This window comes from Taudactylus pleione, unplaced genomic scaffold (assembly GCF_031769625.1).
Source record: "Taudactylus pleione unplaced genomic scaffold, aTauple2 ptg000043l, whole genome shotgun sequence".
In the NCBI taxonomy this organism is placed as follows: domain Eukaryota; kingdom Metazoa; phylum Chordata; class Amphibia; order Anura; family Myobatrachidae; genus Taudactylus; species Taudactylus pleione.
This window is the reverse complement of record NW_028284445.1, coordinates 15885913-15900365: the sequence shown is the minus strand read 5'-3', so window position 1 is coordinate 15900365 and position 14453 is coordinate 15885913.

Sequence of the window (14453 nt, the reverse complement as noted above, 5' to 3'; positions counted from 1 at the left end):
ATATGGAAAATGTATGTAATTCTCCTTACTAGGGCAGTTAACCCAGCAGTTGTAGACTGTTAGAGTGCAGATCACATGCTGGCAGATATATGTACAGTATATATACAGTATGTTTTTTATTTACAATATAATGTGGGTGCATGTTACAGCTACTTACTGCTGGGTGCATCTGCTCCAATCCACCGATCCCCGCTTCTGGTAGGTTAGTTTTCTAAGTCCGAGCCTCCAGATCTGGAAAGATGTGAAGGTGTGAATACTAGCACATGTCAAGCGGAGCCAATGTAATTAACAATCACCATAGGTTGTGTATGAGGCGGCACTCTCAGGTCTAGTAGATGAAAGAATCTGACAACTTTGTCTGCCTTGTTCAACGTTGCATGGAGAGTTATGAAATTTCGGTAGTTGTTCCTGGGCTGTGACTTTAACAGCGATGGGCATGTTGGTGGTAGGTACTGCATCAAAATTTTCACTGGCACCTGCAGCCTTGATCCGATAGACCTTCCGAACAGCCATAGGGTTGCTCTAATGTCTGATGGTGTAGCCGATGTACGATCGATAGTGCATATTCATGCACACCGGCGAATTTGCGTCGCGACAGGTTGGTATCTCAATAGGTTGTCTGCCGGCATTAACTTAAAGACGCAGTAGTGGCTGCAACTCGTCACAGCTGCTACTGCAGATCCATCCACCTCTGAATCAGGCCCAGTATTACTACACCCCCACCCCACTACCTGGATAGCAGTAATACACCCCCCATAATTTTAATACACCTCCCATCCCAGTAGCATTACCCCCACACATAACATTATTAAACCTCCCCATATATACTTACCTCATCTACGCCTGGTCTCGGCAGACTGCAGATCTCTGGAGGAGGGAAGAGACCGGCTGAGTGACACTGAGGAGAGAACTGGGTGGAGACTAGGGGAGAAGAAGTGCAGACATAGGGTAGAGGATAGAAATGGGCGGGGCTTCACATAGGAAAAGTGGTGGAGTCTTGACCGGGAGGGAAGAGAGTACAGGTTTCCTCTCCTTGAGTACAGCAGCTCAGCACACAGTAGTGCCGGCCCCGATGATGGCAGCAATGCAGCTGCGCGACTTTTGGGCCAACGGAAAGTTTCCTACTGCTTCAGGGTGGCCCCTTGTGAGAGGGGGGGGTTACTTGCCCCCTGTGACGCCCCCCCTAAATCCAGCTCGGCCTGTGCACTTGCTGGGTGACCTGGAATATGTGAGCTGTGTGGGGTCCTGAGGGCCGAGTTTGAGCACCACTGCTGTACGATTTGTTCAGTTTCCTTCAGTGAACCTAACACACAAAGATACGCTCATCATAGTATTTTTTGTCCGTATGAAAATGACATTAACTAATATAAATCTAAAGAACTGAATGGAAACACGTACTATGGGGATGATACACCAATATCTTTTAAAAACCCCATTTATTTCTATAAAAATACCATTATATGTGTGTCTCATATGCCATCGATACAATATTGTTTCCAACTTGATCTAGGTGCAACAATAGCATCTTATATATTTGCTCTTATGAAAAAGCCACTGATGAAATGCACGTCAGGGAAGAGGATGACACCTGAATGTGTTTCCACCATTTTAACAGTTGTTTCTCCTCCTCTGCTAATATGAGATACTGAAAGCAGTGAGTGTCACAGGCTGGGGTCTCATTATAATGAGTATCATGAATGGCTCAAATATAGCTAATATTTCAGCAATAGCCATGCCATGGAGAGAATGTGATAGTAGGAATTACAAGTAAATCCAGACTCTGATTTGAAATCAGGGCACATTGTACAGACAAATATCCATAACTGCTAAAAGAAAAGCTCCTGGATGATTATAGCTTCCCTTAAGAAGGGCTGATATTAAAACATTAGTTTCCCCTAATGACTGTACTTCTGACATTATAGAGTCAGTCATCGGTTTTCCCTTATCTGATCAGTAAGCTGTTCCCCACATATGTATTAGAATGATTTATACTTTGTGACTGAAAAATAAATATACTATATTGTGAAATATTTACTCAGATCCATCTGATAACACCAGGGATAATTGCCTAAAATAATAACATGGACATATTGGAGTAACAAGAAATACACAATTTGTAAAAGAGAGATATTTTTTTCCTCATTCAGATTACACAGAATGGCAACATATACTTTTTATGAATGAGAGTTGCTACAATACAATACTACATTTCTATACATCTCATTGTCTAAATGTTTCACAACTGAGTGTATGAGAATCTCTAAAGGGGCCTATCCATTAGCAGATGTATTTCTGAGCGATGAAAGACAAAAGATATCCCTTGAAAATTCCGGTGGCTGTGCTGAACGATATCTGTCATGTACATGACAGATTTTGGCAAACGAACGATATCGCATGACATCATTCAGGGAGTGGGTTTTTTTCTCTGCATCGCTCTGTAGCTGCTGCTAATATCTTTCGTCGTTTACCGCATATAAACTGCACGATATTACTAATATCGAACAGCTATATGCGATAATTGACCAACATGTTGGAGAGATGATAGATGCAATTTATCGGCCGCGGGAGTGTTCATTTGTCATCGTTCAGGGCCTATCCATTAGCAGATATAATGAACGATATATCGTTCGTTTTATCTGCTAATGGATAGGCCCCTTAAATGTGAGCAAATCGGCACATTATATAGAAAACAAATTGGTATAAGAAGGTGATATATAGATATATAGCTGTATATTCATAGCAAATGTATAGGGCATACACATTGAATACTTTCATTAAAATAATTTTTTTTGGATAGTAAACATTACCCTAATGAGAGAGAGAGGTATGTAAAATAAAATGCTACTGGAACAATTAATATTTCAGATTCCTATCAAAGGTAGTAGCAAGAAACTGCAATGTAGATGAGCAGATTGTATATTACAATGTGTCTGGAATAATATATTTGGAATCATAAGAGATAATAATTTTATATAGAAATACAGTCAGGATAACAACTTAAGAAGTGATCGCTAGAATTCTAATATAGTCTGTGAGCGCCTCATAGGAGAATACATGGGAGTAGGTTTACTAAATGTCGGTTTTTCAAAGCTGCCGATTATCAGTGGCTTTGACCAATAGTTTGGTAACAGAAATCAATGCTAAACTTACATTTTGCAGTGATCCCAACATAATAATTATGGTAAATATCTCCCATTGTCTGGTAAGTTGTTGTTTCTATAAGTAAGTAGACACCTAAAGTGTTGAAGACCCCCTTCCTGTTTTTTGGTGTGGATCTCTCTTGAGTGTGTTGTTCTTCAAACATTCTTTTTAAGGAGACTGGGAAACATTTCTTTATTTTAAGCCTATTAGGGTGTGATATTAAGATACTTTTGCATATTAAACTATAATAACCCTTTGTTTTTCTTTCTCAACATTCGGATGCAAGCTGGGGCAGTCTGATGCTGGATGCATAGGGATAACCGCATATAAAGAAGTATATTTTGTGACTCTTTGGTGTCATATGTAAAGCCTTTTTATTTATAGTCCTATCTGGAACCAATCAGTACTTTAGAATGTCCACATAACTAGTCCCAACAGAATCCAATCAATACATTAGAATGCCCATAGTCTATCACTAACTGTAGCCAATCAGTACATTGGAATGCTCGTATAACTAGTCCCAACAGAATCCAATCAATATATTAGAATGCCCATAGTCTATCACTCACTGTAGCCAATCAGTACATTGGAATGCTCGCATAACTAGTCCCAACAGTATCTAATCAATACATAAACTAGTCCACTGTAGCCAATCAATACTTGATGTTCAGATTGATGAATCAAACAGTAGCCAATTGGGACATTAATATATTTACAGGGTTACATCCAAAATGTAGAGAATCCGTGCATTAGGATGTTTGCATAGCTAGATCAATCAGCCAATAGAAGCAGGAAATAATTTAATATGCAAAACAATAGTAAAAGTGATAAACTAGCAACAAAAACATCATCCTAACTTATGTGCAAAATGCTTTTTCTTATTAATCTTAATTATACACTTACACTTTTAATAAAGTTGTAAACTGTCTCTATTTGCGATGATTGATATATAAACCTTGGCATATTTTCATTCCAACAGTCTTGTTTTCTATCTGTTTTGGGTGGCTTAGAGATGTGACCTAGAGGTAAATTTACTAAAAATCAATCAACATTGAAGTTGTGTTTCAGGGACTGAATTACACATTTACTAACACTTAAAAAGCTATATATATATATATAAAAAAATCATATGTTAGTAAATGTGTGATTTAGCCCCTGAACACATCATTGTTGATTGATTTAGATCGCTTTTCAATCAAATAAAATTTACTAAAATCGACCTTTAATAAATGTATCCTCTAATCTGATCCTATTTTCCATTGGTGAAGTTAGAAGGCGCACTGCTTGGTATTCCCTTACATCATAGTATATTTTGTGTTGATTCATTTTTTTGAACTCTAGCGGTCAAATTTAGTAGTTGCCAAGATTTTGTTGATTTAGCCTTGAGAACGAGGTTTGGACTTGCAGCTTTAAATCACTCGGCTAAATTGCTGAAAACCCAGCACTTTCCGCCATCCGCAAGATATCACAATTGATCATAGATATAATTATATACTCTGTAATTAGTCTGCCTATAAGAAATATATATATTTTTTTTTTCGTAAAACTTAAGCCATGTTCCATTAAACTCTACAACAAGCAACTGCAACTACCATCATTTCACTGAATTCCAAATTCCAAAATATAGGGTGGTATTCCGTTGTTTTAATCAATTAAAGAAATGATGAATATCATCCTGTTTTAGAATATGAGATGTCAGATATTTTATTTTACCATTAAAAATATACAATAATCACATTAAATCGTAATATCCTTTTAAAAACAGCAAAGGTCTTTTGCTTGCCGTTCATGGAAATTGCTGACAGGTTGATATACGACTGTTGCATTTGTTTTTTTCTGTTCTCTCCTCTCCCCTCACTCATTAAAAGACACTTTTTTAGCTGGGAAATAAATTGTGTTTGTGTGTAGAACAGCTTGAAGGGGTGCAGATGTAATAGATTTGCACAGCGATTATGAAATTTCCACTGAAAACTACTTAACAAAGAAGATTTAAATGTTTTTAGATCAATAGAATAATGTAACCAGAGGGGGTTCCTTTTCTCAGCACAAACAGAGCATTTTTTTTGTTGCATTCGCTCGTCCAGACTCTGGGAAGCACATAGCGTATTCCTCTCTTTCAGATCGCAGGCTAATAATGATGGGTCTTCAGCTCATAACAAGGCACAATACAAAACTGGTCTTTCCTGGACAATTAACCACAAAACTGTCACATCTACTATTCATAAACGCTGGGCTATAAGAAAAGTGGGTAGAGGTGGGAAGAAATACAGCTACAGTATGTGTCTCCATCTACCAGCACATGGGAAGCCCTTTTAGCAGCAATATAGCTATTTACATGGTAAAACGTAACTTACTGTTCTAGACTTTTTTTATTTTTTCAGTCGTTGCCTTGTAGTTAATCATATGTGAGCTGCATATAACACAAGCCTCCCAACTGTCCCTCTCATGTACAACCCCCTGCTAACTAATTTCACTGTTTCATTATATATATTTTTTTACATCTGTTTGTTTTTTTTTTTCAATCCGCAGCTTTTATTTCTATTATTTTATTTTTATCTGTGCTTTTTGCAGCTGTCATAGACAAAACATTGATTTGTTTCTTTTGTATCACCTGTTTAAAACTTGACGGGATAAGGCAAGGGGTAACCCACCTGTGCCTGCTTTGACTCCAAAAATATATGTCTACAGACCTAAAATAGTCACTATTTGTTGTGGTGGAATAATAGATGGCAGAACCGATAAACCTTATGTCAGAGGATCCCAAAACGCGGTCCTCAAGGTTCCCCAACAGTTCAGGATTTAGAGAAATCCATGGTTGAGCACAGGGGGTTAAATTAAATTGACTGAGGTACTAATTAAGTCACCTGTGCTCAACCATGGATATCTCTAAAACCTGAACTGGTGGGGAGCCTTGAGGACCGTCTTTAGGAACCTCTGCCTTATGTCCCAACTGCCCCGGATATGGTGTCTCTGTCCTGCTGTCCCTATTGAACCTTAAAGTTGGGAGGCAGCATGTGAATATTTAGCCAGTTTCCCCAAATTTGAAAAGCTGAGAGGTATAAATAAACAATAATGTCAATTACTACGAAAAGAATAGATCCCATCAAATCACTAGGAACCAAAAACACTATTGAGGCATGTACAGTAGGTGGTGCCACTACTGTGGTGCCTTAGTTCTGTGTAGGTGCCACTGTAAAGTTCCCCATGTTAATTTAAAAAAAAACTAATGGAGAAAAAAAGTATTTAAAATGCAAAAGAAAATCCTGTCTTACCCATCCAAACCTCTCCCAAGAACGAGATTTTGCAGGATAGAGAGACATTTTGTTTGAGTGTCATAAAGAATGAAGCATATTTTTTAACTGCATACACTATTTTGTAAATCAATGTAATATCATTCAGAATTGAATATGTAGGAAAGTATTCTATAGCTATGCTGTTATATACTTTTTTATCTATGAATATACTGTTAAACTCCCTGTTAAGTGACACAGATGAGAGTTGTTGTTTTTTTGAAGCACTATACTGTATGGTTTGGAAGATGGACTACACTTTGATACATGACCATAGGAATAAAAAAAAAAGATGTTCTTTATTGGTTCAAAGCTACTAGCCTGACAGATTACTACTGTTAGCTTTCACTTCTTGTTGCACTAGTACACAGGTTCTCAAACTCGGTCCTCAGGACCCCCAAACAGTGCATGTTTTGCAGGTCTCCCGACAGAATCGCAATTGAAATAATTAGCTTCACCTGTGGATCTTTTAAAATGTGTCAGTGAGTAATGAGTACACCTGTGCAGCTGCTGGGTGACCTGCAAAACATGAACTGTGTGAGGACCGAGTTTGAGAACCACTGCACTAGTATAATACTGGACCCAATGTGAGTGTTTAATCTTATTGTTCCATATGCATGCAGGATGAATAATAATATAGCTTTTATCTACCAGTTGGACTTAAAGTGATTTACATTTGCAGAAAAAGCGGAGCATTTATTTTTAAGAAACTAAAAAGAGCCATTCGTGAAATGCGTAGTAAGTAGGTCAGTCTTGAGTCTGTTTTTGAAGGTTTCTAGAGTGGAAGCCTCATGAACTGTGTGAGAAAACGAGTTCCAGAGAGTCAGAGCCGCAAAGCTTACGGCTCTACCCCCAAATGAATTAAGGGAGATTCCAGGAACTGCTAATTGTCCTTCAACAAAGTAAGCAAGTGGTGCTGTAAGGAATCGCAATCTGCTTAAGGTACTTTGGGCCCTGGTTATGTGGGGCTTTGAAAGTCAGTAAACCAATCTTGAAATATATTCTTCAACTTACAAGCAGCGAGTAGAGAATGGGTGTTATGTGTCAGGAACGGGACTGGTTAGTTAAGTCTGTCTGCTGCATTTTGTTTCAGCTGCAAGCGGTGCAATTCTTTATCTGGAAGACCCAGGTAGAGGGCATTGCAGTAGTTCAAGTGTGATGATAAAAATTTATGTATGAGTGTAGGAAGATCTTCTGATGGAAACAAGGACATAACACTGGCTATGTCCCTTAAATGAAAGAGCGAAGATTTGATCATGGCTGACATCTGTTGTTTAAGTGACCAGCCACAGTTTATGACATCAAGTTTCCACATATGGTCATTGTTTTGAAAATCCTAACTCCCAAGCGTAAATCCAGGTGGTTAATAAAACTGCAGTCTTGTACTTTGTCAGTGATCTCCTGCCATGAGAACCTCGGTTTTATCAGGATTCAGTTGCAGCCACCTAGGACTTATCTGCTCCTGAAGTTCTGCTAGATAGACATTTAAGATTGCTATTGGGCTCTCAGGGCCTAATTCAAACCCGCTCGCAAGCGGGTCAATGTTGGCCCAGTGCGCATGACGGAGGCGGCTCCGTCATGAGCATGCGCGAGACCCGGATAGTGACGGGCAAGCCGTTGCTATGGGTCTAGCTACAAAGGGGAGCGTGCTGTCGATGGTGAGTGACAGCACGCCCATTTGGTGGGCATGCCGGGGGCGTGGCTGGCCAGACGGAGGCATTCCCATGGGAACGCCTACCGTCTGGGGCCGGCCCCACTGACATCACAAGTGATGTCAGTGGGAGTGCTCTCAACTCTGATAGAGCCGAAAGCTCTCCAGGGCTTGCGGCAACGAGACCCTACCACAAGGGTTCGCAAGCCGATGGTCTTGACCATCGCGACCATCTTCCTGGCCGCTCGCTATAGCTGTGAGTGGTCACCCACAGCTTTACGAGCAGCCAGGAGGCCGCTCTAAAAATTCAGGAGGACGGCCCTGATTCAGAGCGAGCGCTCTGTCGGAGCATCCGGCTCTGAATCAGGGCCTCAGTACCCAAAGCAAACGTACACCATATACTCCCCAAAATGCCATCAACCCACCAACCATTGTCTGTGCTTCCCCAACCCTCCTTCACTACATTGTGGAGTTGTGTACACAATACTTATGTGTTGACTGTATCCAACTCGTGCATTTAAAATTCGTTGCGTGCTGATCCTTTGAGAAAAGTGTCTTTGACACAGAAACTAGTCTGGAACCTAAAGTGTGGAATCCTACCTCTCATATGGTTCATCGAAATCTTTCCAGCATATGTATACTATTTGAAGATCCAGATACAGTTGTCTCAAATCTCCCACTGACAGTAATTTACCTGTTTAATAACTGCTGCAACTATATTTTGAATTGAGAAGTCAACAAGGACCTTGCTTTAGAAGCCGGCAATGAAAGCTAGGACCCGGAAATCATTGATTATGAGGCACTTTTAGAGTATTATTACAATTTATGTTTTCAAGTTGACACAACGCAGGTTGTTACTTCTTTCCTGTGCATTTAAAATATTGTTTCCTTTTATGTCATATTGATTTAGAAACATACTATATCAGTGATTCTCAACCTCAACCCTCAAGTTTTCCCAACAGCCCATGTTATGAGGATTTCTGTCTGTGGGATAGTTTCTAACTCAGCAAAATAGTGCATGATTAAAGAAATCGCAAACATAACATGTTGGTACTGGAGTTGAGAAACCCTGTACTACACATTAAAGTGTTAATATATAGCGGAATGGATTGGTTTTTATTGTACAGTATATATTTACAGAAGCTAGTTATGGTGACTGAACACGCAAGTACTGCAGGACTCTTGGGATTAAGCCTATAATTATTGTTAAAAGTTCCTGGCCCCATCATTTCTACGCTCATGCCAAAAACAGTCTCACATAAAACTCCACAGGTGTCTCTAAAGGGAATTTCCACATTCTGAATATTATCAGAAAACCTCTACCTGTTCTCCTCACCATTTGCTGAATTCAGCAGGTTGCTGGTACAAGTGTGGAGAACCGTGGGGTGGCTTACAACTAAGCTTTGATGTTAGAAAACCCCTTTGACACATGAATAAGACTACTTTCAGACAACAGTAAAGCTCAGTACAAACATGTTCATCTGGGCTCTTAGCAGCGAGCATAATTCTGCAACAATAGATTTAGGAGCTAAATAAATTTGCTGTATATACCATTAGCATTTATATCATGTTTGCAGATAGCACCCACTTCACTTAGCGTTATCACGGTGTCTGGGTTTATTTTGAATTCCGCTAAATAATAACCAAATGTGCAGTTTAGTTTATTATTACCTATAGCACTAAAAATATTGGAGTGATTCCTAGTCACATGCAGTTCCGTATGCAGCTGTGTTCTGATTGCAAATGCACCTGCTAATTTGTACCCAACACACAGCCCCTCTTTTCTTTACCTATCGCGAGAGTAGCCATCGAGATTACTGTTTGCAATTTGCTACCCAGTTGCCCCCCAAAAACACCCATTTAGTGGCTGCAGAAAAATGCCAGAGATATGTACCACCGTCTTGTGCATACGTGCGCAAAGGTGCATATGCAGCCTGGGACGCTTGGGCTGTATGTGAGTAATCAAAAGATGGACACGCATTTGGACCTATCTGTGACTTGTAATCAGGCCCACAGTTTGTAGCAGAGTTACTCTTTTCACAACCATCGCACATTTCCATGTAAGTGCTGGATCAGAATGGAGCTCTGTTTTCACTGCAGAATCCTCTCCTCCATCTCCCCCCTCTCTCATTGCATGACAGCTTGAGGGCTGTGACCCAGAGAGGTACTGAAAAATAGATGATTTATAGGAAGTTATATTTAATCAATTAAATGCGTATGTGTAGAAAATAAGGGGTCATTCCAATTAGGTGCGAGTTGCTATTTTCTCTTCAAATTCACATAGCGAGTTCAATTGCAATCCAATTAGTAACTCGCACTGCATCAGTCAGACTGAATTTGCATCTTTCCATTCGCACCTTCCTGAGAGATGGAAAGGAAAATCTTTATTTTAAGGTTAAAATGTCGGGACACTGTGCTGAACCCATTGGACAACCCCCGAATGACTAATTAGGCAATTGGAAGTTTCCAATTAGCTTAATTAGTCCAATAATGTCATTTTTTGGGGTAAAAAAAAAATATTGTCCTCAAATTACCCCAAAATCAACTTTTTCGTTAGTTTAGGAAACCCAAATTAAATTTAAATAATTTTTTGAATTGAACATTTTTTTTTTAATTTTTCAAGGTGCCCTCAAAGTACCCCAAAATCACCTTTTTTTCCTACTTTTTTTTTTTGCATTTTTCGTTTAATTAGTTTGAGATTAAACAAAAAAGTTTTTTTTTTTTTTTATAATTTTCTTGCATTTTAAAAAAAAAAACACACAAATCGGCCTTTTGCCACCATTTTAAAAATCTACAGTACCTTCCTAATGTACACAAACAGCCTTCTTTAGGGTCCTGCTAAAGAAATTATCCATTTTGGGGGGGGTCTAGGATGGTCTCCCCACTTTTCAATGCACTTCTCTCAAATATCATTTGGCAGTCAATTCGCACCCCTCCGCTGCGAGTAGTGTGAGTAGGCATTTTTAATTGGATTGAAGAATTCTTGGGAGTGCGCTTCGCTGCAAAGTCTGCAAGTTTAAAGAAACAAACTCGCTACTCACAATTCGCACCTAATTGGTTTGACCCCTAAGTGTTGAATGTTCAACATGAAATAAGAGCGATTACTCTGCTCAGAAAGTCAACATTGACAATTGGAACATTTGTGGAAAACATTTGAAAATTGGGACAACATCTAGAAATGAAGGACACTTGACAGCTTTGGTGTACTTGCTTATCTGTGTCTTCCCTCGTTTTTACATATTTTGTAACTACCAGAATATCAGTTGCAGTGGGTCAAGGTGTCCCTCAATGGAAATGTTGGGGGCTGCACAAATTTCTAGATCCTAGATTGCAGGTCCTAGGTCACACGAGTAACACTGACCACAATGGTCAGGTTATCGCTCCTGCAGTTTGAAAGTGATTGCCCTATATGTATCCTCTACCCAAAATGATACCACTGCTGTGTTGCCCTGCAAGGGGGAAATACCAGCTTGAGTATTGATGCCATTTCCCATGGAAAGATGGCAGTTCTGCATTGTGGCTTGGCAGATGACTGTATGGGATTAGTCAATGAAGATGTAGCTTGGCCTGATGTTAGTTTGATGGTCGTGATGTCTGGGCTTCCATCATTGATAATAACAATGTGGTAATATTCCCCAATATTCATCTAAAGGACAACTAGCTGGGAAGAGCAGAGCACCAATGCACCCTGGGCTGACACCACCCCCTGCCCCCAGCACATCTGCCATTGTGACATCATGGAAGAGTGGGCCGATTCCAGGAAGCTGAGCACCAGACTCAACCTAAGGTCAAGCTCTCCGTGCAGCAGGGTGATGATCCGGGCACCTGCAGGCCAAATACAGGAGCCACAGACGCAGTGGCAATGCTGCCTGCTCCGACTTGTACCCAGGTGTGGCGGCACCAGTCGTACACCCTAGTTATAGCTTTCGTCATACATGACAATATAACACATTGACAACAGGAAAGGAAGATACATGCTGTATTTATATCACTTTGAATTAATTTTGAAAACAATGATTAGACTGACAGAAATCCTACTAAACTGACTTATAGATAACAGCTCAACAGTCTCAATTCTTCAATGGAGAATGTTATGAAGTATTACATATTAAACTTATATTCTTGATATGTAACTTTTACCTAAAATTACCACTTTTTAAAAATGTGATCCTACTACATTGCTTTTACTGTGCAGGAATACGAAGCCATGCATGTTGTGTTTGTTAACATTTTTGCTAGCCCACTTTTATACATTTCCCATAAGTGAGCCATAGGGGGGCATTCCCATATGGTCAAAGTTCAATGAGGGGGTATGATGGAACTGCATTCCATGCCGAGTTGGCCAAATTTCCAGGTATAGGTGCAGTAAGAAGAGGCTGGTGTAGGTCCACCCTGCTGATGATGATTAGTAGCAAACCAAGGCTATGGATAGGGGTTGGTCGCACTGCAAGATCTGCACAACTCAGCATTCAGGTGAATATACAGATTAAATTCCATGCATGCTATGCTGGAGCACATCTGCCCAACTCAGTGCCCGTCCCAATGTGTGAAGGTCTAACAACAGAATATATAAAAGCATTACCTATTAAATACGAGGGTGCTTCAATAAATAAGGTAACAAGTTTGTGTAAATTTATTCAATTCATACATATACATATAATCAATAGCAGTGGAGGCTCCAGAGGTGGGGCTGCAGTGCAGTCCAAAATTCAAATAGGGGAGCCACACCAACTGCCAGTGAGTCCCGTTCTGCAATGTTTGGAAGGGCAGTTGATGTGGCTCCCATATTTGAATTTTGGACTGCACTGCAGCCCCACCTCTGGAGCTGTCACTGATCAATAGCATGGCCTTGGTACAGATTATTTTTTTACATAGCCCCCACACTTGTCTAAGCAATTGTTCCAACGGTGCACCAAGGCATCTATCCTGGCAAAGAAGAAATCAGTGTTAAGCTTCTGTGAGTTGCTTCAGTACCCAACGTGAACACTTTTTCATGTATCCTTGTTGCTCATGAATGATGTTGTGCATAGTATGTCAGTTTGTCAGCAATATCACTAACTCATCTGTGGTGGGACGTACTTGGTCGGCCGGATTACTGCTCATCTTGACCGTCTGTCCTGTTATCAAAGGCAGTGCACCAAAGACAAATACTGTTTCCATGACATGACGTTATCACCGTACACATCGGTAAGTTGGCGATGAATTTCAGCTGCTGATGTGCCCTTTAGATGCAGAAATCTGATCATACCACACTCCTCAATGTTTGACCATGTTTCCGCCAGCCCTGCCATCTTACATCTGATGTTAGGACAGTATGACTGATATGAGGCGCAGTCCAATGGCCATGAGGGGAAGCAGTGGTCTACCTGCTCTGGCCTGGCGGGAAATTAGAATGAAACAGAGAGAACATTATACATGTGAGAGGTCTTGTTAACATACTTATTGGACCACCCTAGTATTTCAGTTCTATTTGTTCATAAATGACAAACATGTTTAAGTTTTATTAATTCTAATCACTTTACAATTGAAATATTCAATCAATATTAGGGGATGTAGTTTTCAGACCGGCAGACGGCATGCCGCCAGTCTGAATCCCGACGCTGAAAGTCCGACACGGGACGTAAGATAGGCGTCGAAATACTGATGCCTGTCTTAATACCGACGGTGGAACACAGACAGTCACCAGCCCAAACCAGGTGAGTTCGGGGCATCTTAGCGGGGAATAGGAGGGTTAGTTTTGGGTAGCATAGTGGGGTTAGGTATTGGTGGGGAGGTTAGGGTTTTAGGCACCCCTAGGGGGGGGTTAGGTTTAGGCATGAAGGGGGGAGAATTAGGTTTAGGCACTAATGGGGAGTGTTAGGGTGCGGGGTGGGGAGGGTTAGGCTACAAGAGGGTAGGGTTAGAGGGAGAAGGGGGGAGGGTAAGTATACTTACCCGACCCCTGTCGGGATACCAACCATCGGTATGCTGCTATTGGTATATTGACAGGAGCCATCCTAACTGCCAGCATTACATACCGATTCCATATTAGCAACCACAGAAAAAAAACCTAACAAAGCAGATTTACAATTCATTAACTATGCTGCGTTAAAAGGCATAATATTTTGTTGGAGATTATTCCAGATAATTAGCGGCAGATGTTTTACACGTTACATATATGGGTCTAATTTCACTCCCCATGAACAATTGAATTAGAAAATAAGAATCTGTTTCTCGACGATGAAATAATCGTCTAAACTTACTTTAAGTTCAGCTGTCAAAACAATAAACTAAATTGGTTTTTGACAAAACTGTTTTTTCTCCCCCCTGCAAAAGTTTTATGTCCTTGCATATAAAGAGGGAACTGAACTATAACACCATTAGACGATTCC